We start from the raw sequence: 26,777 nt of genomic DNA on the forward strand, positions 1-26,777 counted from the left end.
TACCGGCAGTGTTTTTTTCCTGAGCTTTTTCCAAACCTCTTCACTTCTACGGATAGTGGAGTTTCCATTACTGTGGAATGGTTTGCCTACGTAATCTGATGTTCATCGTGTTTCACTGTTGCAGTCCCTTTTGTTGTGACCTCTTTTACCCCCTTTTTGCAGTGCATATTCCTTCTTCAGGTTTTCAGGTCACCTTCTTCCCTTCCTTTTATAGAGGTGGGTTTTTCCCTTTTCCAGTGGTTCTGGAGTTATTTTAGCTGGGCATAAGCTTACAAACGAGATCTGAGGTAATACCGCCTAGCATTGTGGGATATAAGGGGAGCCTCGAGCCGGTGGAACCAACTCTCGAGCTTTTAGAGTGGCCGAGTCGGAGCCGAGGTCGGCTCCGAACCCATCCAGCAAGAAAGAAGGCGAGAAGAAGACAACTAACATGGAACGTTATGGTAAGAACATAACTTCTATTTTTGTGCTAGATTTAACCAACGCACTATCAAGCGTCTGTTCGATTTTGCATTTCATTACTTTGGCCAAAGATTTAATTATATAATGCCGTAGGCTCCACCAAAGACAAAATAAACAAACTACTGCAAAGCTTGCCACAGCTCACACCATGTACCCTGTGGGAAATTCAAAACCAATAATCCTGTTCCAATGAATCGAATAAATAACGCTGAACGCCAATAAACGAATAGTCTTTATTTAAGCCAAACAACTCTTATGTAGCTTTTCGTCAGCGCTCTGCACCAACTTCATCAGAATTTAAAACCTTGTGCCATTGCAACAAGTTTAAGAGAGGTAGGGTCCATCCTACTTATGGAGTATTGGATATTACATGATATGATTATATTGGTTTTGAATTTCCCACAGGGTTCGTGGTGTGAGTGGTGGCAAGTTTTGCAGTAGTTTGTTTATTTTGTCTTTGGTGGAGCAGTTGTTTTTTTCTTCCAGCGATGTCGAACGCAACACCGGAAGCTAGGGCGAATGATGAACTGGGAGAATTAACAATGTTGATCAACCTTTTAACTCAGAAGGTTGATTTGTTGTCCCAACGAGTGGATGACTTATCCCAACCATTACAAACAGGATTGGAACTTTGTTGATTTCATCACGACCTCCCAGAACCGGACCGGCTGGATCACAGGAATTGTTACCTGCTAGTGGAGTAGCCGGTGAGTTGACTGTTTAATCCAATATGTTTGTTACAACAGAGCCAAGAGTGGGAAGGAGCTGCTGGGGGACCTGTAGAAGGAGGTCCTGGTTCCCATAGGGATGTGGGTGCCCCAGGTGCTATTCATGCAGAAGCTGGTGAGATGAGGCGAGGAAACATGCAACCCAACTTGAATCAATGGCTTAGTCGGCCATTTCGGCTAAACATTTCTAATGAATCCGTTGGTTCCCATCTCAACCAGATGGATGGCAACAACCTTTCTTCTAAGCTCAATATGTTTGATCAAAAATTAATCAAACTAAGGAAATTATAACTAGAGGTATCATATTTTGGTGAATGCCGGCGGTCGAAGATAGTCCCGAAGGGGTTTCGTCCCTGGCAGTATCCAACAGGGTTGGAGGAAGGTTCTAAGTTCCATCAGGATCTTCTTGTCCTATTTGACAGACATGGGTCTGAACTTCTTAATTTAATTAGGTCCCACTATCAGGAAGCGATAAATAGCTTGACAAGAGAAATATCGACCTTGGATGAGGAGATTAAATTGGATATCCATTTCCCAAAGTACAGATATGATTACGAGCGGATATATACTAGTATAGATGAACATATATCCAAAATGACTTTGACCAAGGTTAAGAAACTTCAAAGGGACATCAAGGCATATAAGGATGGGGGTGGCTTATCCTAAAACGCCTAAATCACAGGGTAATTTCAAGGGGGATGCCAGTCGAGTACTGGGCCCCTCCAATGAACCCACAGAATCTTGGCCACATTTTCAACATCAGGACCAGGAGGTTGGGGTCCCAACTAAGAGTATAGAGTATGAAAATTTGGATAGGAGTAGAGACCGTTCTGGGTCTCAAACTAATCAAGCTAACCAAGCTCCTGAATCAGAAGGGGCAAATTTTCAGGACCAAGCCTCATCCCCACTACAATCATCGAATTGGAAGACCATAAACCGGTACAAGACCAGGAGAAATTGAATGGGAGTGCTTATGAAAGTCCAGTCCCTCAACCCCCTTCTTATGAAGTTATTTTCAACACGGGGATGGATTTTAAAATTTACAATTATTCCCATTTTGTTTTTCCACAGCCTTTGGTTGATTTTTTGGCTAAAGGTCTTTCTTTTGTACCATCTAGGAGGGCTAGTGTGACAAGATCTATTTTGGACTTGAAGCTTTTTATGAGGAAGCTAAATTTATTCCTTCTGTTGGGAGACCAGTCCAAGTCAATGAAACCTTTCCATATACCTAGTACGTATAACCCCCCCCCCCATTGCATCCTTCCTTGGGAGTTTTTGAACAAATGTGCGATTTGGATATTCGTTTCTTATTAAATTTGAAGCGTCCAGCTCATTTTAATATTACAAAGAAAGAAAAGGACCTGTTAAATGTCTTATGTTCTTCGTCAGTCAGACTTATGCACCCTGATAAGGGGGGTGGTTTGGTTGCTATGGATATAGAAGATTATAACGACAGGATATCAGTTATTTTATCTTCAGAAACATATCGAGAAGTATCTAAAAATGAACTGAATGTAAGCATGTCCCGAGTCCGTTCCTATTTTGAGAACATGTTTATTTGTGGGGTGATTGACTTGGATGTGTATAATTTTATTTCATCTTTAACACCAAGAATACCAGCGTTGTTTGGCAATCCAAAGATTCACAAGAATATCCAGGACCCACCCATACGCTAATTGATCAGTGCAAAAGGTAGCATTACTTATGCAGCGGCCAAGGTTGTGGACTCCATTCTCAATATGTGGTTAGTGACCACAGATTTCTAGAGACTCTTGGTCATTTTTGGCGAAAGTTGGTTCAACTCCTTACAGTGCAGATAGTCACTTTTTAACCATCGATGTTATTGACTTGTATTAATCTATTCCACATGATGTGGCAGTTGAATGGATCCAATTGGCAATGACCTCCAAACAAGCACCTGTACAAGAGATTTTGATGGTCAGAGAGCTTTTGGATATTTTAACGTGTAATTTTTTTTCATTTAACAACCGATGGTTCCACCAGTTGATAGGGGTACCGATGGGGTCGCCATGTGGGGTCAGTGTGGCTAATCTGGTGATGGCTCATTGGGAGAAGGAATTTTTTTCTAACACCATCATCCAAGAAAAAGTGGCATTATATACATGCTTTTTGGATGATATATGTATCATCCTTAAGGGTGACCAAGAGGTGGCACAGTTGCTGGTTGAAAGTTTTTAATAGGTCAACTGAATTTTTAAAATTCACTTCAAATTTTGAATCGGATAGGATAGTCTGTTTGGATGTGGAACTTTTCAAGGATAGATCTCAGGGTTGCTTTTTGGGCAGAATTCATCGAAAGCCTACATTTTCCAACTCCTATTTACATTTTGACAGTGATCATCCTGCCCACCAGAAGAGATCTATAGTTAAGGGCCAACTGGTCAGGGCGGCCAGAATGGTTTCCAAGGAAAGTGATTTTCAGGATGAGTGTAGGTTCATTTCGAACCTCTTTTTGTGTAGAGGATATCCAGAGGACCTCATAAGTAGACCTGTGCATCGAAGTTGAAACAGAGGACCAATGGTTATTTTCAACCCATTTCGAGTTATCCCGAGTCTGAGCCTGTTATACACTCATGGGCTAACCACAGTAGTGGTATGTACCACATCACCTCTTATAACCTGGATGCTAAGGATATAGTTTCAATAATCAAGAAGAACTGGTGTTTGTTATCGGTAGACACTATAGGGATTCCCAAGTTGAATTCCTACCCTAAAGTGACTTTTAGGAGAGGTCCTAATATCAAGAACATCTTGGAAACAAAAGTAAAGAATACATCTTCAAGATCTGGGATGTTCAAATGCAACATGTGCAAATATTGTAGATTTGCTAAAGCAGGCACATTCTTCTTGATAAGGGATAAGAAGTACCTGATCAAAGGGAGATATAATTGTGGAAGCAACCAAGCGGTCTATCTGGCTCAGTGTTCATCCTGTCCTGTATTTTATATAGGCAAGACGGACAGGAAGCTACATGAACGTATGTACGAACACCTGTACGCCATAAAGAAGGAGAAGATGGAGAATGCCTTGGCGAAACATATTAAAGAAAATTCTGGACATGAGTTCACCTTTATGGTGATAGAGCAACTATGTTCGGAAAACAGGGGGGGGTCCGGAATCTTTGAAATTGGAATTTAGAGAACTTATGTGGCAGCTAAACCTGGAGGCTTACCACTATCCTGGCCTTAATAGTATGTTATCTATAAACAGTGTTTTAAAATTGAGAAGTTAAGAGAGGTAGGGTCTATCCTACTTATGGAGTATTGGATATTACATGATATGATATTATTTCCCATATTACCTCTAGTTTTTCATACTTATTTTTCTTGTTGGGTTTTGGCAATTGGTCAATGTGGTGTTTTAAAAATTTTCCATTCCTGTTGCATGATGTTTTATACACGTATAGATATTGCTTATTTTTTATTTGTTGTTGATTTAAGAGTGCTAAATTAATTATACATATGTACAGTTTTAAGTATGAGACTTAATGTAGTGATCGTTGTTATTTTACAGCCGGTTTCTTTTTGGAACCAGGTATCTTTAAAATTGGTAAATGGGGGTGTGTGTCGATCACATATTCTAGTTTCAGCTTTTTATGTAAGCTGTTGTAATGGCACAAGGTTTTAAATTCTGATGAAGTTGGTGCAGAGCGCCAACGAAAAGCTACATAGAGTTGTTTGGCTTAAATAAAGACTCTTCGTTTATTGGTGTTCAGCGTTATTTATTCGATTCATTGGAACAGGATTATTGGTTTTGAATTTCCCACAGGGTTCGTGGTGTGAGCGGTGGCAAGCTTTGCATATAATGCCGTTGGACCAGCCGACAACCGGAGTTTACAAAAAATGCAAGGAAAAGGATAGGCATCCGAGGTCCAAAACCGACGTGGCCTCTGCTAGGCCAGTCGCCGGTTCTCAGTGAGACGCTTTCGCAGCCCCTGGCGCCCGCTACCTCAGAGCCACAGGCCCGCTTCCGACTCCCACGTGGAGCCGACTGGGCCTCTGGATACTCAAGGTATTGGACACTCGGAAATCATTCCCTTAGATGGGTCCGGAGCCGCTGAGCAGGCATCGGCTTCTGAGGGTGTCTTCAGACCTACACAACTATATATTAAGCCATCTTCAGCTTCAAAGACTAAAGCAGCTGTAAAGAAACAAGTACAGCATTCTCCTACTCAGACTTCCATGCCTAAAAAAACAGATGCTCAAAATGGTTGAAGATCTAATTATTTTGATCAGGGGCTCCCATCCCCCTCGAGGCCTAGGCAAGAGACAGAGTATGATTCTTCGGATCAGGTTTCTATTTCCTCTAATTCCTCTTCTGAACAGGATTACTCCATGCTTCCCTATGAGGATTCTGATGCTGAAGAATCCATTCCTTCAGCCTCTCCTCCTGAGGATTATTCTTTTGGGGAAACCCTGCATACCATGAGGGAGCATTTCCACTGGGAGAGCCAAGATTATTCTGAATCTAAGAAAAGGCTCAGAGACTTTCTGCTACTTCCTCAGCACAGACCCCTTGCTATTCCACCTGTTCTAGACATTGTAGATTATGTATTTTCAGAGTCAGGCCTGTCCCCTTACTCTTTACCCCCTGCACCTGCCAAGCCAGATAGATACTACAGGGTCCCAGATTCTCAAATTCCTATACAAAAACCCCGCTGCTGACCCAGAAACTATATCTCAGGGTCCCAAAGGGGTTAAAGCTTCCACTGCAAAAAACCCTGTCCCCTCTGATAGGGATTCTAGGGCTCTAGACAGATGGGGGAAAAAAGTTTACACTTCTGCTACCCTGGCTGTAAGGGCTTTTAAATTGTCAGGTTCATATGCTTAAACAGAAAGTGTTGACAAATACTGAATGCTCAGAGAATAAGGAATTGCGAACAAGTGGGAAAGCATACTTTGCAATGTGGTTATGATTCACTGGTGGCCTCTTGCAGAGCTGCAGTTACAGGTTCTGTGATTAGAAGGCATGCTTGGTTAAAGGAACAAAATCTCTGCCTGATCATGTTAAAGCAAAATTATTAGATGCACCATTACAGCATGACACTTTGTTTGGTACTAAAGCAGAAGAGATGTTGAAAAAAATGGAGGATAAAGCAAAATCCATGCAGACAGTCAAGGATTTTTTACAGGTACAGCCACCCAGGTTTAGCAGGAACTGGCCTTCTAAAAATTGGTCCTTTCCAGTATCAGACAGACCACAAAGAGGCAGATACAGGCGTCCCAGAGGCAGATCTCAGCCCAAAGGCTCATACAGGCCTAAACAATGCGGTGCTCCTACCTCCAAAAGCGGAGAAGACAAATCACAATTTACAGGAAACAGTCCCGATGACTTTCCTCTACCAGATCCAAGCACTTTTTTTTGGCAGCCCCCTTAGAGGGAAAACTAGCACTTTTTTCCTCAAATTGGCAAATGGTTACCCAAGACAAATGGGTCCTGAACATGGTGTTCCAAGGCTACAGGTTCCATGGTGTCCCAAGGCTACAGGTTCCATTTTCACACTCTACCAAGGTCAAAAGGTATGCCAGACCTGCCACACAATCAATGGGCAGAGGCACAAAAACAAATCATAGCCCTCATGGACATGAGGGCCATTCAGCAAGTACCACAACAAGAGCAGGGGTAAGGATTTTACTCCAGACTTTTCCTAGTACCCAGAAAGGACAAAACCTGGAGACCAATACTGGACCTGTCTATTCTAAATACGTTTCTGGAAGTTCCAAAATTCAAGATGTTGACTCTACAGCAGCTACTGCTCATGTTGGGCAAGCAGACTTGGCTCGTAACTTTGGACCTAAAAGAGGCATACCTGCATGTCCCGATCAGACATTCTTGCAGAAGATACCTCAGATTCATAGCTGGCTCAATGCATTACCAATTCTCTGCACTGCCCTTTGGCTTATCTACTGCGCCCAGGGTCTTCACAAAATGCCTGGCACCAGTAATTGCGTTTTGCAGACAAAAAGGAATTTAAATATATTCCTACTTGGACGACTGCCTAATTCAAGCAGAGAACAAAGACATTCTTCTAAAGCATCTGGCGTTTGTAAAAAGATTACTAATTGGCCTAGGGTATACAGTAAATGAAAAGAAATCAAAACTAGTGCCCTCTCAAGAGATACTATTCCTGGGTGCAAGCTTAAATACAACTGCCCAGATGGCTTATCTCACGCCAGACAAACAAAAGCAACTGACTACTTACTTCAAGAAATTGGCAACAAAAACCCACTTGTCTGCAAGGAAAATTCTGCCGGCCTTTGGTTTCATGGCATCCTGCATTCTACTAATTCCATATGCCAGACTGCATATGAAGAAACTACAGTGGTACCTAAAAAGTGTTTGGACTCAGCATTGCCGCAGCCTGGAGACAGTAATTGCACTCATTCCCAGCATTGCCACAGCCTGGAGACAGTAATTGCACTCATTCCCTGCCTGCAACAGGAGTTTCGATGGTGGGCAGAAGCCTGTCACCACAACAAGGGTCTGCCATTCAGTTTACCTACAGCCAGACAGACACTGACAACGGATGCATCAGATTATACCTGTGGGGCCCATATGGCAGGAAAATATATTCAGGGCACATGGCCTGCAAACCAGATGCATCTTCACATCAATCAAAAAGAGATGCTAGCTGTTCAAAATGCCCTGACAGCTTTCAAGGGTCTGCTTCATCCAGGACCGTTACTGATAAAGACAGACAGCACTACGGTCATGTGGTACATAAACAAGCAGGGAAGTACACATTCCTACCCCCTCTGCGGACAAGCAGTGACCTTATGGGACACAGCATTGGCCTTTCAAGTTCACCTGCAAGCACAATTCCTGCCAGGAAAAACATACTCTGGCAGACGAACTAAGCAGAAACCTCATGGATCCCCACGAATGGAAACTGGATCCACAAGTCTTCAGCATGATAAGAAGGAAATGGGGATGCCCAGACATATATCTATTTGCCTCCCCTCACAACTGCCAATTGCAGACATTTTGCACAAGGATTTATCACAAGCAAACATGGAAAGTGGACGCCCTATCCTTCAGCTGGAAAAATCTTAACAGTATATGCTTTTCCCCCACTGCCTCTCCTTCCCAGGGTACTCCTAAAGGTCAGACGAGAAGCCAAAAATGATACTGATTGCACCAGACTGGCCACGCCAGCACTGGTACTCGATCCTAAAGAGCTTGTCTCAAGGTCCAGCATGGATATTGCCTCTGGACTTCTCACTTGCTGACCCAACAAAACAATCAGATCCTGCACAGCAATCTCAGGACCTTAAATCTGGCAGCATGGCGGATAATGTAGCCATTCAGAACACTCTTCTTTCAAAAGCTGTTATGGATGTTCTCTTGAGGCCAGGAGGCCCAGTACCAGAAAATCTTATGCAGAAAAATGGAAGAGATTCTGTGCTTGGAACCAGGAACAAGGCATTGACACAGGTGTACCAAATATCCCTCAGATTTTACAATACCTAACTGAGATGCTGAACAAAGGCCTTTCTTTCTCATCAATTAAGATTCATGCCTCTGCCATTTCAGCCCATTACAATACGGAACCACCTATCTTTTCTCATCCTTTAATAAGGCAGTACCTCAGAGGGGCCAAAAACATTAGGCCTCCAAGGAGAGCACCAGTTCCGACCTGGGACCTCAATTATGTTTTGGAAAAACTCACACTGCCTCCTTTCGAGCCAGCATCAACAGCAGATATAAAATTCTTATCCTGGAAAACAGCTCTGCTCCTAGCTTATCCTGGAAAACAGCTCTGCTCCTAGCAATAACCTCTACAAGGCGAGTCTCGGAGTTACAAGCACTCATGGCTGTGGAACCTTTCATCATTTTTCATCCAGACAGGGTTTCTCTGAGGACAAACCCTACATTTATGCCTAAGGTGGTGTCCAGTGTGGCCCTCAACCAAACCATTCACTTGCCTACCTTTTATCCAAATCCACAGAACAAGAGTGAGAAAATTCTGCATTCTTTGGACATACACAGGCAGTTACACTTCTACTTGGACAGAACTAAAGCTTTCAGAAAGACTGAGCAACTTTTAATGTCATATGCTGCAGGATCACAAGGAAAGGCCATCTCAAAACAGACTATTTCTAAATGGATAGGCCATTGCATCCGTTTCTGCTGTTTTCAACATGGCAAAATCAGTGCCTAAGGGCATTAGGCCTCATTCCACCAGAGCAGCAGCCACTTCAGCAGCCTTCCTCAGACGAGTACCAACCAAAGATATCTTAGAGGCTGCAACTTGGAGTTCAGTGCACACGTTCACAAAGCACTACCACTTCTGCAGGGCCTCATAGCCTCTCCTAATCCTATTTAGCCCAGCCACCCAACCTCTGCTTTGGGATTCAACCCAAGAGTAATGACTGCAACAGTGAAACACGATGAACAAAGTACAGTTGTGTACTTACCATAAATGTAGATGTTCGAGTGTATTCACTGTTGCAGTCCAGGTTACCCACCCACCATCCCCCTTTTTCTTTGCTGGGATTTATCTGCACTTCCCTATCCTATACAGCCTATTTGGTGTATTTGCTTGTAGATGAAGGAAATGTTATCTTTGTACATGCATTTTTATTGGCATATTTTTTCAGCCTACCTATTTGGGGGGCACCTGACATCTGGGGCAAGAAAAACTGAAGAAAATGGCATCGGCTGCATCTTTTATACCCCTGTGCACTGACGTCAGGGAAGAGGCGACAGCTACCGATGCTGGACCTAGACTTTGGAATTCTGGCCGACTGTGGGTAGCCTGCCTGCAGGATAACCCAAGAGTAATGACTGCAACAGTGAATACACTCTTAACATCTACATTTATGGTAGGTACACAGCTGTACTTTCTACTCCATATCCTATAATTGGAAGGTGTCCTATGATTGGGTCACTGCTAATTTTGTGTTGTAAACAGTTTCTGTGAAAGAAGAAACTTCTTGACTGCTGGGAATGCTAAATTGTACTTGACTGTTGCAGTTTTTTATAGCCTACAAAAACTGCAGCCCCTACTGCAGTGTTATTTTTGAAATCATGGCCAACAGAAACTGGACTCCCTGCGACAGTACACCTCCTCTTTGGGTGTAATTTTTGGTTTCACATATTTCTTCAACTAAGGTTAATGACAGCCTGCATGCTATTTCAGTCATGGTTGTCTTTTAAACCCAGTTCACAACATAGTTTTAGATTGACCTGAATCAAGACAGTCCTATACCCTTCCCCATCCAAACCACCACATGTTCTCAAGATTCCTTTTTCTTCTCTCTTGTTGCTCAGCATACACCATATGGTGATAAATGTTTCAGGTGCTTTATCGTGTACTTCGTCTGGCAGGGCATCATGGTGCTTCACTGTACAATCATTTTACATGACCCTGCTGCTCTGCATTATTGCTTAGTTGGCAAGACAGGAACATACTGTCTTCAAATGCAGTGGCAACATCTGTAGCTGAAAGCGTTTTATCCTGTTTTACTGCAGTTGTCGCTACCCGGTCAGGATTCTACCCGTAACTTAACCTGTAATTTTATGATGAGTTGAAAACTGCAAGTTGTTCATCAGTTTTACTTTGACCAGTATTGAAACATTCATACAACTTTCACACATCCGAATTTGCAGTTGCACAGCTTTTATTACACCTTTTTTTTTTCTTTCCAAAAATTGTATGAAACAAGTGGAAACAACTATTTTCCAAGCACTGGGAGGATGCTAATTACCATTTTATGTTATAGCCCCTTTCTGCTTTTATGTAATGCACCGCTACCAGCCAAACCAGTAAGGTACACCAAAGTTACAAATTGTCCTGTTTTAAAAAAAATAAGCCTCCTGTCATATTAACTTTTATAGTAGTTAAAGCTAAGCAGATACTCTTCAGAAGGTGAGTGATGGGATATAATGCCCCAGCTTTGTTTTATTACATTTGCATATTCAATAAATCAGCCATAAGCTTTTGAAGTTTAAAATTTAAATAGATATGTTATCACACAGAGATATAAAATACCGTGGTTTTTTTAATGACCATTTTGCAACTGTAACAAATTCTTGCAGGCAAAGTCTGCAGACCAGAGTTAACTATGGCATGTAGGTATAGAAACTTTCTGGGCCATTAGCATGCTCAGTATACTGAGGAGCAGTTCAGAACAGCACCCTCAGTGAAAGAGTGTAATATCAAATGTCACACTGTGGCAGTAAAGGCTTATGAAGTGTTGTGGTCGGTCTTCGAAAGACTGTATTTCTGTCTTCCTTTGAAATTTCATTAACACAGTGATTACAACACCTTGGAGCTTCCAGTGCTACACACCTTTGAATTTGGTCTTACAGTTTCTGCCACTTGAAAGCATGGCATTATAGCAGTGGCATTTTACAATTGAAAACAAATTTCTTCTGGTGAAATGACAACTCAGTAAAGAAGTATTCTAGGGCACTACTGTGTTTTGCGCACTGAGGAACAAAAAAAAAAGTTCTGAACAGCAATGGAAACTGGGTATGATGCATAATGTCATGATTTGGGCAGTGAACACATATATATACTGATGTGGTGCCTTTCTGTAGAGAAGACCTTATCCTTTTAAGATTTCATTGTGGAACTTTCAGGGACTAATATATATTTCAGTGTAGCACCGTGCTGTATTTTTCGAAGCCCAAGACATCCATTGGTTGAATATTTGGCATGTTAAATATATCTTGCTGCAAGTAAAAAAATATATATATTTTTGTAGAAAATACAGAGAACTTTTACTTTTTGATATGATACTTCTGTAGACAAGTGCTCCCCTTTAGGGCATTTTGTGCTTTGCATACTAAGAAGTTCAGCACAACATAAATCGATATGGAGTATAATGCAGAATGTCAGACTAGGGCAGGAAAGGAATATGTACCACAGCCTGTGTGCCTGTCTTTGAAAGGCCATGTCTCGGGTGCCCTTTTTTAGGTTTCTTTAGGTAGCAACAACAGGATCATCGGTTACAAAATGCATCCAAGACTCATACCCTCAGGAATTACATTTTTCAGAGTGATTTCACAGCAAGAGGTCCTCCGATTCGATCCTCGGCTGGGGTGCCTTCTGTGCGGAGTCTGCATGTCCTCCTCGTGGTCGCGTGGGTTTCCTCTGGGTGCTACGGTTTCCTCCCACATCCCAAAGACATGCTGTAGGTGGATTGGGCACTCTAAATTGGCTCTAGGTGTGTGTGCCTTCTGTGAAGGTTGGGTGCCGGGCTAGCAATTTGACACCATAAAATCTCCTCTGCCAGTCATGAGCGGATAGGTGATCTGCTGTGGTGACCCCTAACCAGGAAAAGCTGAAAAGAAGAAGCAGAAGAGCAAGGTTTTTTTTTTCTGTGAATAGAATTTTTGCTTCTGATACAGCAATAACTTTCTTGTACCTATAACTGTAGAATTTTAATTTGATATTTTAAATTTCACTGTATATGCTAATTTGTTTTGTATTAATTTGTAATGACTTCATTGTACTGATAGCAGATTTTCTGTAGTTACAATTGCCTGTCAGTTGTGTATCTGTTTTGGAACTTTAAGCTTTACATTTTCTGTACGTTAAAAAAATTCCGTATTTTGTAATGGGAGCTTTTCTCCCTGGGCCCATACTGAAAAGGGGGCTACTGCAGCCCATTCGGACTACCCCAGTCAACTAAAGCAATAAATGATAAATTAAATTTGTGCACATATATCCTTGGAATTATTTTTTAAAGACTTTTGATCAGACAGAACGTAGCCCTTATTTGAAAGTCAGAGTGCTATACTGTGACAGCAGATCATCCATTGGCCCCTCTTCCCCATAAATGTATGTATTTATTTTTATTGATTTTTGGGATGTTGTTAACTGTAGCCACATCTCTTGATTACTAATCTACGTTTTTTTCAGTAGTTATGTCAACTCTGTCAAAGGTTTTCTGTTACACCATCTATTCATCTCTTGGCTGGGACACCTTTCTTTTCCTCTTACCTTCTGTTTTCTCTCAGATTTGCTTTACCAGATCGTCATTTGCATGTGATATACCACCTCAATCTGTTCTGTATGACATTCTGTGCAGTTAGGGCTACTTTGGCTTCAGCTGCGACATCCTTCTTTTTTCTGTGCCTCACATTGTGTATTATTCTGTCTTGTGTCAGACACTACATCAGGCTTCCTGAGCTGTTCTGTCTTCACTGCCCATGTTTCCACAGTGTTGAAGGATTAGTTTCAGTACATTTTGTACACCTTACCTTTCAGCTTGTTTGGCATTCTTCTACCATCCACTCCCCTAAAACACTTTGTACCATTTAGCTGCAGCACCTCTGAGTCTAATTTTGACCTCCTCATTCAGAGTTCCTTTTTTTCAACCACACCTCACAGATGCTTGAAAATGGTAACCTGTTCTTTTGTTTTCCTTTCTATTTCAGTTTTCAGCTTCTTTTGATTTGATTCCCTCCTGTTTGTTGTTGAGGCCACTGTCTTGCCTGTACTCATTTTCTGTCCTTTTGTCTTCAGTTTTGCTTTCCAGTCCCCTTTCATTTGCTGAAGTTCATGTTAAGTCTGCTTGTACTGCTACAGTGTCTGCATACAGCACCTCTGATAGGTCCATTCCATCCTGTTTGCTAATGTAGTCCATCACGAGTATGAATAGAAGTGGGGAGAGTTGCTCATACTTGTGCTGTTGTGTCCTTGTACATACTCTGCACTTGAGGCTTTGAATTGTTGCACAACTTTCTCAGTGTCTAAGCATGCCCATTTGAACTGTTCTGTCATTTGCAGCTTTGCCTCCATTATCTGCTTCATGGTAAACATCAGGTTGGTTATACTGCATCTTGACTTGAATCTGATCTACTTATGTCCTTTTTTATTCTTTGCCGCTCTGCTCAGTCACCCTTTCCAGCATTTTTATGCAGTGTGACAGGAATATGAGACCTCTGTACTGCTGGCATTGTAAAATGTACCCTATTTTTTAATCTGTTTTCTGGACTGTGCCTCTGTCTATCCGTGACTACCCTCACAAACCATTTCTCCCCATCTGGGCCTGCTTTTACCCCTTAGTGCACTTGATATATTTATGGTGGGCTCTCTTACCTCTTTCATTGTAGGCTGTGCATGTAGTAGTGCAACATCTGTAGGGTCTTCCTCTCTTCCCCCAAAAGATTCTTGAAGTACTCCCCATGTTTGCCCTTTGTACTATTGAGCAGATTGGTAACAATGTCCCTTGTGAATAGTGCCTGCTGACTGTGTCTTTCTACCATTGCATTGTAACCCGACAGAGCTTTTGTGCCATCTGCTGAGCCTTTTGCAGAAGCTTTTTGACACCTTTTTCTTTGCCACTGTAACTGCTCTCTTGGCCCCTTGTTAGCTTCCCTTCTTAGCCTGGTCATATTTTCATAGTTGGATCCACCCCCCCCCCCCACACACACTTTTTCCTGTACTCTGCTTTTCTTTTGGCAACATACTGAATGTCTGCTTTTATTGCATACCTTGTAGAATATTGAACCTTGTTTAGGGTTTTAACCTAGAGTCTTTCCCATTCCATGCATTGCCATCATCCTTTGGTCTAACCAGGAGTCTATGAGTTGTTGTATTTCTAAAATTCTAATACGATGCTTTCACGTTTAAGTATGTTTTGTACCATTCTCTCCCCAAGGATTTCCTAGCCCCTTCATCTGAATTTATCTTGTAGCACATGACCTAATGGTTCAGTGAGACAGCGGAGAAGACGCTGGAAATGCAATTGGCCATTCCTAGGCTCTGAAAAAAATGTATGACAGGGTCCCAAAAATTTGCTAGTTTGGGCAGTACTGCAGTAGCTTGAAGTTCTAGAAACATTGGAAGAATTGTAAGTTTTTTTATATACAAGGACCTAATTAATTACACAAAGTAGAGATGGTGCTCAGACTTGGAGGGGTTCCCAGTGTTACTAGGTATGGGGTCCCCAGTGTTATTAGGTGTGTATCAGAATTCGGCTGGCAATTGTAAATAAGCTTCAGTTGTGATATCCACCATGCTGGTGATTGGTGATTGAGTATGTTAGCAAATAGGTTTGAGGGGATAGAGCAGCAAAGCTGCTGTGTATACAGACTGTATTGCCTCGCAAGCAGACATTGACCAAAAGCATCAGCAAATGATAGGAGACCAAACACAAGGTTCATAATCTGAGACCGAGTAGAGATGAGATCTTTGTTATGGGGCAAATGGTGGGGGGATGGAAGAAGCTGAAAATTTCAGGTAAACATAGGTGAACAAGTTAATAGCTGCAGTATCTGGGAGGGTGTGTTGAGGAGAAGGGAAGTTTTAAATAAAGAGGTCAAAGCTAGAATCAGTGTTGTTGGGGATAGCATGTGTCAGAACAATGCCAAAGAGGCAGGAAAGTAAGGTGCACAAAATGCTTCAGCCAGTGTCTTTGAGGGAAAGACCTGGGCAGTGAAAGCATACTGTGCTGGGTCCCATTCATTTTATCCTGTCTGATTTCTGGGGTCTTGAGCCACTTGTCAGTCTGACCTGGCAAAACCAGTGCTGCACCTTGAGACTGTTTATGAATTATTTTCCTGTTATGCCGTAGTGTGGAATTGCCTCATCTTGTTTTCCACCATTGTGACCAGACATGGATTGTGCTGTTGCAAATGCTAAGTGCTTCTCGAATTTTACTTTCAAAATGTATCATGACTTTATCTACAGTTATCTAAAGCTTTATGTTCAGTGTTTTGTGGTTGAGATCCTTGGTAGCCCTTGGCCAGTCTGAATACCAAATACTTTGATGTTAAGTTGTCTATCTCGCCTTCATTCTTGCTGGATGGGTTCGGAGCCGACCTCGGCTCCGACTCGGCCACTCTAAAAGCTCGAGAGTTGGTTCCACCGGCTCGAGGCTCCCCCTATATCCCACAATGCTAGGCGTGAGTTACCTCAGATCTCGTTTGCCGCTACAGCGATCGAGGTGTGTTTTCTACCAGCTCCAGGTTAGTGAAAGTTTAGACTAGTTTAAATTCTTTAAACTTAGGCTAGTTTAGTGTAAATTCTTTCCCACTTAGTGTAGTGGACTTGTTTATCCCTTACTATCTTTATCCAGCCCCCTCCTTTTAAAAAAGAACACTTAGTTCTTCCCTAAGGCCTTCGGGCCCTTCCTTCCCCTTCCTTAGAAGTGTGTATGTGTTTTACTTAGGGAATTTTATTAACTTACCTTTAGTTTTTAATAATTCCCTTTTTATTCCTATCAGTGTAATCTGTGTGTGTGTGTTTTTGTGTGTGATTACACTTTGGTTCCTTGAGTATGTCCAAGGATACAAAGGTCTCAGGCTTCAAGAAGTGTGACTCGTGCTGTCAGAAAATGTCTCTGACAGACGGTCACACTTCTTGTGTGTACTGCCTGGGACCTTTACACCTGCAGGACTCTTGTGCTGTATGCCATGGCTTCAGCCCTAGAGTCCTGCAGGAGAGAAAAAATAAACTCATTTTGAGGGGTTTAATTAAGCCTGAAGGTTCCCTTCCTGTGTCTTCTGGGAAACCTTCCAAGGCTTCTAAGACCTCGGCTCCAGCTTCAGAGTCGAGGCCTAAGGCTCAAGCCTACTGCTTCATCGGCTCCGGCTGGAGCCGATGAGTCTTTGACTGCTGTTTCAGTGGTTTCTCGGCTCCGCCGGAGCCGAGGCATTAGAGTCATGGGTCGGCTCCGATCATACCATCGGAGCCGACATCTAGAAAGAGATCGAGGTCACCGTCCCTTGGCTCCGTTCATTCGGCTCCAGCGTCTCCCCTGCTGTCTGAACGGAGCCATAGATCTCACTCCTCCAGGTCATCGAGGCTCTCAGATCACGACCTCCAGAGGGTAGTGAGTAGACTTTTGAAGTCCGAGGCACTGGCCCAAATGCTCCAGAGTCCGACTCATCAGTCGATGCCTCCGCTTGTTCCAATAAATATTCCTCCTCCGACTCCTTTGAGCTCGGAGCCGGGGCGTCTCGGATCAGAGACTGTGGTAGCGTCGGAGCCGATACATTTGTCTTCGGCTCCGTCGGCTCGATTTCTTCCTTTGAAGAATCTCGGCGCCGGGCTTCCCTCGTCGGCTCCGAGGGGGTGAGTGGAATCGGACCCTTGTCCGACCCCCCTCTTCCTCTCGGTGCTTCGGCGCTGGTAAGTTCGGCTCCGACATCGGCCTCGGAGACATCTCTGTCGGTGCCGAGGGAGGTTCTCAGCTTCTCGGAGCGGGGACCTCTGGCTCTGCCTGACAGGGGTGCATTCGAGGTCATGCGGAGTGTGTTGGAACCTTGTTCCACCCCACAGTCGGCTCCGTCCGCCCCTCCCACTTCGGTGCCTTTGGTTATGTCGACTCACTCCCTCATCCCAGACCGCAGAGAGCAAGCTCCTCAAGAATCCCCTGTGGGGATCTCATCCTCTTCCGAGGCCTCTCCTGAATTGGCAGGGGAGCCCCCTAGGAAGAGAAAGTGTAAGAGGAAGCACTTAGACTCACCTGAGTCGGTCACCTCTGACACAGATTTAGAGGATTCCGAGGGTTCCCCACGTTCCCCTTCTGAAGATGTCTCTTTCGCAGACATTCTAGAGATCCTGAAACAGAGGGGAAATTGGCCATCCCTTAACCCTTCGGAGGATGAATCTGTGTATCTTGAGGCGTTTGGCTCTCGCCCTTCCACCTCCTGGGTGTCCCCCCCCTTTGATCCCCTCATGCAGGTGGTTGCAAAGAAGGCCTGGGTGGCTCCTGATTCAGTGGACCCTACCCCCAGGAGACCCACCAAATTTATAACAGCACCAACTGACAAGCAATTTCTCACAAAAGGTGTTTCTGTGGATGCTATGGTGGTAGCTGCTGCCACCAAGAAGGAACTAGCTGATCCTTCGGTGCCGGTCCATCCACCTAACAAGGAATCCAGGTCTATGGACAGGTACGGGAAGCGGATGTTCTCATCAGCGACCTTTACAATGCGTTCGCTGAACTACCTATGCCATTTTACTCGTCTTCAAAGGGACTTGATCAAGGAAGCGAGTGATATGTTGAAGGATCCTACAGCTGCGGGTTTTCAGGACAAGATGAACACTCAGCTGGCTACCCTGAACTCCATAGCTAACTCCTCCATGCGCCTACTTTCTTATGCGGCTGATGGAGCGAGCAGGGCCGCAGGGACAGGTGTGGCCTTACGCAGGCACGCCTGGATGCGGTTATGCAACTTTGCGGACCCCTTTAAAACGTCTTTCACTAATTCCCCGTTTGATGGATCATCTCTTTTGGTCCTCAAGTGAAAGAAACTTTGACTAGGTGCGAGACAGATGGCAAGACTCTTTCTGCCGCCGGAGTCCGCTTTTTCTACTCCTTCTAGGCCTTACCCCAAAGGCCAGAAAAGTGGGAAAATGTGGTTCCAAACAATCTCAAGGGACTTTGCCTGACGACAGAGTCGGTTCCCGCCAGAGGCAGAGGGGAACAATAATGGTAGACGCCACCCTAGAGGCAGGGGGTCCAGAACCAGGGCAATCGAGAAACCTTTTCCGATAAGCCCTTTCAGCATCCCTGAGGTGTTGCCCGACTGTCCACCTTCGGAGGCAGTCGGGGGAAGATTGTCACTGTACCCAAAAGCCTGGCTATCCCTGACTCAAGACAAATGGGTACAGTCCATCATTTCGAAGGCTATTCCATCCCCTTCTATCGCATTCCAAACCAATCAAAAAAATCCCTTCCAGATGTTCCACCCGCTCAAAGGGATCTTGCAGCTTTGGAAATTTCAAAGCTGCTTGCAAAAAGAGCAATTCAGCCAGTTCCAGCAGACCAGCAAGGATCTGGAATCTACTCCAGGTTCTTTTTAGTTCCAAAGAAAACAGGGGACTGGAGACCAATTTTGGATCTCAGTATCTTGAACAAGTCAGTCAAGAAAACAAGATTTTGGATGGTCACGCTGCAGTCCATCCTTCCCCTTTTGGGAAAGGGAAGCTGGATGTGCACTATAGATCTTCAGGATGCGTACTATCACATAAAATGAAAAGACGCCCAGAAGATTCCTCCGCTTCAGGCTGGGAACCAGTCATTTTCAATTCAGGGCCCTGCCCTTTGGTCTCACCACTGCCCCCCCGGTGTTTACCAAATGCATGGCAGTGGTAGCTTCTCACCTGAGACAAGGATTCCAGGTGTTTCCATATTTGGACGACTGGCTCCTCACAGCTCCCACCAAGCATCTTCTTCTAATGGCCAGGGACTACACCTTTCGCACTTGTCGAAATTTAGGCATTTCAATAAATTTCGAAAAGTGTTTTGTCGCCTTGTCGTACTATTACCTTCATAGGCGCAAATCTAGACACAGTCAACATGTCTGCGAGACTAACAGATCAGAGAATAACAGACATACACAAAATAGTCTCGCTCCTCTTCAGCAACAACAGAATCAAAGCCAGGCTGGTTCTGAAAGTGTTGGGGATTATGGCGGCTGCCATACCTCTGCTTCCATTAGCCAGATTCCACATGAGAATCCTTCAATGGATGCTCTTCACGCAATGGTCGTACCAGCAACTTCCAATGTCTCACACCATTATGATCACGCAAACATGCAGAAATCATCTTCTGTGGTGGATGTCTTCCCCTCAGCTCTTATTGGGAAGACCCTTTGTTCCTTCCCCTCCGGTTGCTACTCTGACAACGGACGCCTCCTGATCGAGTGGGGGGCATTATCAGGGCAGAACTGTCCAGGGCACATGGCAACCAGACGAATGCCACTTGCACATAAATGTTCTAGAGATGAGAGCAGTGCTTTTAGCGTTGCAAGCCCTTCAAGACTCTCTTCCCTTGGGAACGATAGCAATCCAGACGGACAATATGTCTGTAGTGTGGTATATCAACAAACAAGGCGGAACCAGGTCCTACCCCTGTGTCGAGAAGCACTCAAGACTGTGGCAATGGGCGATTTCTTCTCAGCGCTTCTGATAGCAACGCACATCCCGGAAGTCCAATCAAATCGGACAAGTTGAGCAGAGCTATCCTCATGCCTCACGAGTGGTCTCTGAAAGACTCTGTTGTGAGAGAAATTTTTCTCAAGTGGGGCCAGCCTTGCTGCGACCTTTTGCTACTCCCCAAAACAGCAAGTGCAGAGATTTTTTCACCCTTTTCCGTTACCAGGCCAACCCAGCAGAGACGCTCTAGTCCAAGTTTGGCCCGGGACTTCTGTATGCATTTCCCCTTCCCACTAATCTCTCAAGTGATACAGAAAGCTATCGCTCAGAAGGCTTCATTGATCCTCATTGCTCTGTACTGGCCTCGACAGGTTTGGTTCCCCTTTCTACATCAGTTTCTGTTGGAGCGACCTTGGCATCTGGACCTAGTTCCAGATCTTTTGATCCATCAGTCGGGTCAGTTTCATCGCTCCCTTCCTCCCTGAACCTCACTGCTTGGTTCCTCCAATTCCAACCTTAGCCAGGCTTCCTCAAATATCTCACTCTGTTAGAGATATTTTGATAGCTTCCCATAAATCTTCCACTCGAAAGATTTATTTGAGTAAGTGGAAACGTTTCGCCTATTGGGCTCAAGGAAGGGACATAGATCCTTTCACTGCTTCCATCCAAATGGTCCTTGATTTCCTAGCTGAACTCTTCCATGCAGGTTCATCTCCTTCTACTCTTAAAGTTCAATTGGCAGCTATTTCTAACTTTCATGTGGGCATTTCAGATTCTGCCATCATGTCCCACAAGCTTTGCAAAGCTTTTTGAAAGGAGCTTTTCTACTCAGACCTCCGTAAGAAATCCTCCTCCTCCTTGGGACCTAAATTTAGTTCTCAGTTCTTTAATTCTCTCCTTTCGAACCTGCAGCCTCCTGTTCTTTAAGATTACTATCATGGAAGACTCTCTTTCTAGTAGCTATTACTTCAGCTAGAAGAGTTTCAGAACTTCATGCACTCAGCTGTCGACCTCCTTATCTGTTGTTCCATAAGGACAGAGTATCTTTACGAACCAACCCGTCCTTTTACCAAAAATAGCCTCCTCGGCTAACCTAAATCAAAGCATTGACCTCCTGTTTTTTCCAGAATATTCTAACAGATCTGAACAAAGATTGCATTGGCTAGATGTTCATCGTCAGTTAAGGTACTATTTGGATAGAACAAAACAATTCAGAAAATCTGACCAGCTGTTCGCGGCTTATGCAGAAGGCAGAAAGGGACTTTCAGTTTCAAAGGTATCATTATCCAGATGGCTAACATCTCTGATCTCCCTTGTTTATGAAATTAGACACCAAAAGCTGCCTAGCAAACCTAAAGCCCATTCTACCAGAGCTTTGGCTACTTCTATAGCTTTCCAAGATAGACTGCCTATTGACACCATTTGTGCAGCAGCTACTTGGGCTACTCCTCACACTTTTATTTCTCATTATAAGCTGGATTTAGCCTCTAGACATAGAGCTAACTTTGGTTCCACTGTTCTCAAGAGTCTGTTCCGTTAGGCCACCCGGGACAAGGTGCTAGGGACGCGGTCCCATCCAGCAAGAATGAAGGCGAGATAGACAACTTAACATATAGAAGTTATGTTCTTACCATAACGTTCCATGTTAGTTGTCTTCTTCTCGCCTTCTTCTTGCGTCCCACCCTCCTTCCCCCTGGCCTGGACAGACCTAGAGGAGTTTTTGATTGTGACCTCTCTTTCTACCACCTCTGTACTTTAGGTATATGCTCTGCTGTGCATATTTCCTGAATCAGGATGTAGGTCACCCCTCTCTTCTCCCTTGTTTATAGAGGTGGACTTTGTTACTAGTTATTCTATTACTATTATAGGCTGGGCCTAGCTTACAAATGAGATCTGAGGTAACTCACGCCTAGCATTGTGGGATATAGGGGGAGCCTCGAGCCGGTGGAACCAACTCTCGAGCTTTTAGAGTGGCCGAGTCGGAGCCGAGGTCGGCTCCGAACCCATCCAGCAAGAAGAAGGCGAGAAGACAACTAACATGGAACGTTATGGTAAGAATTCTATTTTCCTCCTTCAGGGCTGGCAAACTTCCTTTGCCTGATGTCAGAATGCCTATGAATAGGAACCAGTGGCATGTTTTCATTTCTTGCCATTGGAGCCCAAAGCATCCACTTTTTAGTGTGTCAGTCTCTGCCAAAGAACTTTCCAAAATCAAGTGCCATGGTGGAGAACAATCTTTTTCTTTACATTGTATTGCATAATTAGACGTCCTGTGAGAGCAATACTTGTCTTGAGTGTGGGAAGCAAATTCCACATTGAGACTTGCATACTTGTCTTTTTTTGCTTGGGCACAGAGCACAATGTACCAGATTGCTCCAGCTGTGCTCATTTTAATAGTTGAGCTATTAAGTTTAAGGCCGATTCAACAACAGGCTATTACTTCTGACGTCTGCACTTCATCTTTCGAGGAGCATGGTGGAATTCCTGGTTAAAGAGGTTGTCATCAGACAGCGTGCAGGCAACAGCCTGGCCCTAGTATATCCAATGCCATACCCAGACCCAAGCTAGAGCCCAAGATTTAAAAGGCTACTTCCAGCTTGCCTAAACAGCAGGATCTATCAGAATAGCTGAGGACATGCATACAAATTTGAGATCTAAGCAGCACAATCCTGACAAGAATCACTGCTACAGGATCATCTCCTTGGAAAATAAAGATGGACATCATCTTTAGGAACACTTTGCCAAATGAAAAAGAAGGTGGGACTCGTGACAGATTTGGCAAACGTTTACTCTTCTGCCACCCTTGCCTTACAAAATCCATATGGTCAGGTTTCAGGAGATCTTCAGAAACTGAAGGGGGTAGAGGTAGAGCTCTCTATAAAGAATTGCTTGATTTTTTTTTGCAACGGTCTTGTTCCCAGGTTGCTAAGCATTCTTTGTATTGTGGCTTTGATGCTTTAGAAGTGTAAAGCAGGGCAGCTGTCTCTGGGTCAGTCATTTTGTAGGCAAGTTTGGTTAAGGGAATGGCTCCTACCAGAACAATTTTAAAGTCTAAATTCATGGATGCATCTATGGAGAGGGAGTTTTTGTTTGCACCCAAGGATGAAGCCATTTTCAAAACCGTATAGGACAAGGTTAAATCTATGCAGACTGTCAATTTTTTTCTGGTTCAGCCTCCTAGATTTAGCTGGAGTTACCCTAAAAGCCCTGGTCCCTTCCTTCCTCTCTTCTCAGAAAGGTAGAAGAACAAAAAAATGTATAAAAGATGGCAAGCTGATAAAGGTAACAGGCCTAGTTGGTTCTGTTCTCAGGGGGCCCAGCAGTGAGTGGCCATGGCTCAGCCAGGCACCTCCCTAACCCCCCCCCAAAAAAAAGTCCCACCCATCCCTTACATACCTTGATCCTTTCAAGTCTTTCAGCCCCTGCTTCTCAAACATTTTCTTAAAAGAATGGATAAACCTCACTCTGGACAAATGAGACTTAAAATCGGGCTACAAACTGCAGTTTGCTCATTTCCCAAAACCTGTGAGTATTCCTTCCATTCCAGGTTAGCTGCAGGAGGCCTGTTCACAAGTAGATCTGTTGCTAACGTGTTTTTTTTTTTTTTTTTTTTTTTTTAATTGATTCTTATTGGTTGGAACTGATCATGTAGTTTTAAATGGAGAAATATTTAACTAGAAGTATTATTGAGTTCTGATGAAGTACCACTCGTATTAGATTTTACATTAAAAATGTTTAGACTTAAGCTGGATTTGTGGTTTATGCTGCAGCTCTGTTTTTTTTTTTTTGTTGAGTTACTCATTTGTGCTTTCATTTTATAAGGTCCCTCAGTATGTCAAAAACGTCTATTACTAGGCCCTCTACCTTCTTCCATTTCTTGGTAATGGCTTTTTTGATAATAGCCATTTATCTTACTGTTCCTCTTCTTTTTCATGGAGTTAAGATATTCTTCCCTACTTTTTCCCATGTCTTGTCTAATATCTGTTGAGTCAGATAGCTTAAATCTTTCCAATTGCCTGCATCTGCCAAAAATGAGTCCAGTCTCCTATTTCATTATAACATCCTCTCCAGAAGTACAGGGGATCTTGTCCCACTGCACCCTGGTGAGAAGGTACTGTTTCAGGACTTCTTGTTTTGGTGTCCTCTGCTTCTTGGTTGGTCCCTTTGGTGTCCTCTACTTCTTGGTTGGTCTCTTCCCTTCAGCAAACTAATTGATATAGCCAATTAGGAGATCATGGCAGTGCCTTATAAGCCTGAAAAAAATATTGGCAGAATGCTGTGTAGCCGGGGGTGGGCTAAGAGTTTGTTTGATTTCACTATTGTGGCATTGGCAACTGTGATGTGGAAATCCCACCACTGCCAACCGATATGTGATGACTCTCCATCTCTGGGCAAGTAATCAAATAGCATCAATCCTCACCAATGGCATCAGTGGGAGATGTTCACTAGGAGGATAGCAGGCACACACACAGTATCTGTAGATGCAGGTCACTGCATCAAGCACAGTTTCCCTTAAGAGTACACAGGAAACGCACTCCATCTGGGGGCTGGCTTCTCCCTCTTTTTCCAGATCCCCAATAAGACTTCTCACTGGCGCAGCAATAGAGATGAGTCCTTAGCCAGGTTTCCAAGCAAAGTCCTCCAACACTCTCTTCTCTGTCCAGCCAGTCCTTTGTGTCCCTGCCAAAATAGCAGACACGCACACACTGAGATTTGATTTACACACACACACACACACACACACACACACACACACACACACCTGGCAAAGGTGCTGGCATAGGCTTACTAGTGATGCCCCCTTCTGCCCAGACTATAAGGTAGTTATGACTGCTACCAGACACTCCTGAGAAGCTACCTTAAGTCTCTTCCAAGGGTACCCAATATACTGAATAAAATTAGTATTAATACAAATGTTAGTTTGACCAAGAACAAGGCTATTAGGAGTGTCACCAAACAAATATGCAAGTACTCTCAAAACGTCTCTACAAAGATCAGCCACAATGAAAGGTTAAATATATTTAATAATAAATGAACAAGAAAATACTAAGTATGTATTCACAGTGACATCAGAGTTCAAAGTCACAGGAAATACTTGAAATAACATTGAAGGACAGGCTTAGACAAATAAAACCATATCTAAACTAAGCTTCACTATATTCCTGACTGAATCTAGGAGAATTATATTATTTCGTAATAACTTGCTTAATGGAGCAAGGCTGATAATGATGTGGTGTGCTTTTCAAATCTTATTAATAACTCAAAGTTCCAACAGCTTCCAAACCGTTTTTATATCTTTTGTTAATTTCTTTTGTGTCTCCTAGCTGTTATTCTTTTCTGTTAAGGTGACACCATATATTCCTATTTTTTCACAATGTTTTGTGTTTTCTCATCTAAAAGAACGTCTTTCCAGTTTGACTGAAATGTATTATCTAGGAGACAGTAGATTATTTTATATGGAGCTGCTGAAAAATAATGGAGTAAGTCTGGGGCTGCCACTCTCCCTTCCTCTGGTCTGGTAAGTTTCCCGTTTTACTCTAGGTTTCTGTCCTTCCCATATATATTTTGAAATTAGTGATGATAACTGTCTCCATTTATAATCTGCTGAGATATAAATAAATAATTGTCCCAAATACAAAATAAGAAGGACCACACACATCTTAACTGTCTGTATTCTGTGGTCCTAATTGTGTTCTAATCTTGGTCATCATATCCTCCCATGTCATCAGTAGTGAGTCACTCCCTTTTACTGATTATTCATGTCCCTAGATATTTTACTCCGCTATGACTATGTAATCCTGGGGAATTTTTGTACCCATTCAAATTTGGGGATGTAATTAACACAAATTGCCTTTGTTTTCTGTTTGTTTATAATAGCCTGACAGGTGACTTTATTCATTTTTTATTTATTTAACATTTTGTTTACTGGGAAAGTCCGACTTGGAAGAAGCCTATTTTATTGGTAGCCCTGGGAGAAATGCCCCAGATGCACATTCTTTGTAATATGGTAGGAAACGCACACGAACACAGGGAGGATATGCAGACGCGGTGCAGATGGCAGTCCAGCCAAGAATTAAACCGGAGAACCTCCTTATAAGGTGACAGTGCAAACCACTGTACCGTCCATGTAGCAACAAAAATAACTGTGCTAAATCTCTGTCTGGGTTTAAAAAAAGAAGCACGTCATCTGCAAACATAGCTAATTGGTATTTCTTGCTGTTGGTCTTCAACCCTTTTATCGATGCTGCCCTTATATTCTGAGCTAGTGGCTCCAAATGTATTGCAAACAATAATGGAAGAAAAAAGAGGCATCCTTGTTTTGTTCCCCAATTAATCTGAATTTGGGATGTAACCTTCCTGTTTAATCTTATTTTTACAGCAGATCCAGTGGCATAGATAGGGAGCGGCAAGAATAATAACTGCCTGGGGTGCAAAGTGTTGGGAGCGTGATCAACCAGTCCTGTTCTCGCTCCTTACTTTACTGCAACACTGGCTTTTAAAAGCTGATATTGCATTTGTGGTCAGACCTGAGCACTGGAGTGCTCCGTGTGTGGTCTAAATTGTAGCAGCTTCTTGCTACACTGTAGAAAATGGTTTGCTGCAGTTTTAAAAGTTAAGAAAAACATTTCTTATTTGCTCTTCACCTGAAGAGCTGAGGGGTAGGGTGCTGTTTCATTGCCCATGTCACTTCAACAGTGACAGTCATCTGTAGCCAAGGTTTA

At 43.4% G+C, this 26,777-nt stretch overlaps 1 protein-coding gene across 3 annotated transcripts in view; it reads left to right on the forward strand.

The window, feature by feature from the left end:
* The window catches only part of TXNL4A (thioredoxin like 4A), a 318,072-nt gene that overhangs the window by 1,461 nt on the left and 289,834 nt on the right, over nucleotides 1-26,777 (forward strand). The gene's annotated exons all lie outside the window — the stretch shown is intronic.

Source organism: Protopterus annectens, chromosome 3.part1, assembly GCF_019279795.1.
Source record: "Protopterus annectens isolate FY-2018-M chromosome 3.part1, PAN1.0, whole genome shotgun sequence".
Lineage (NCBI taxonomy): Eukaryota > Metazoa > Chordata > Ceratodontiformes > Protopteridae > Protopterus > Protopterus annectens.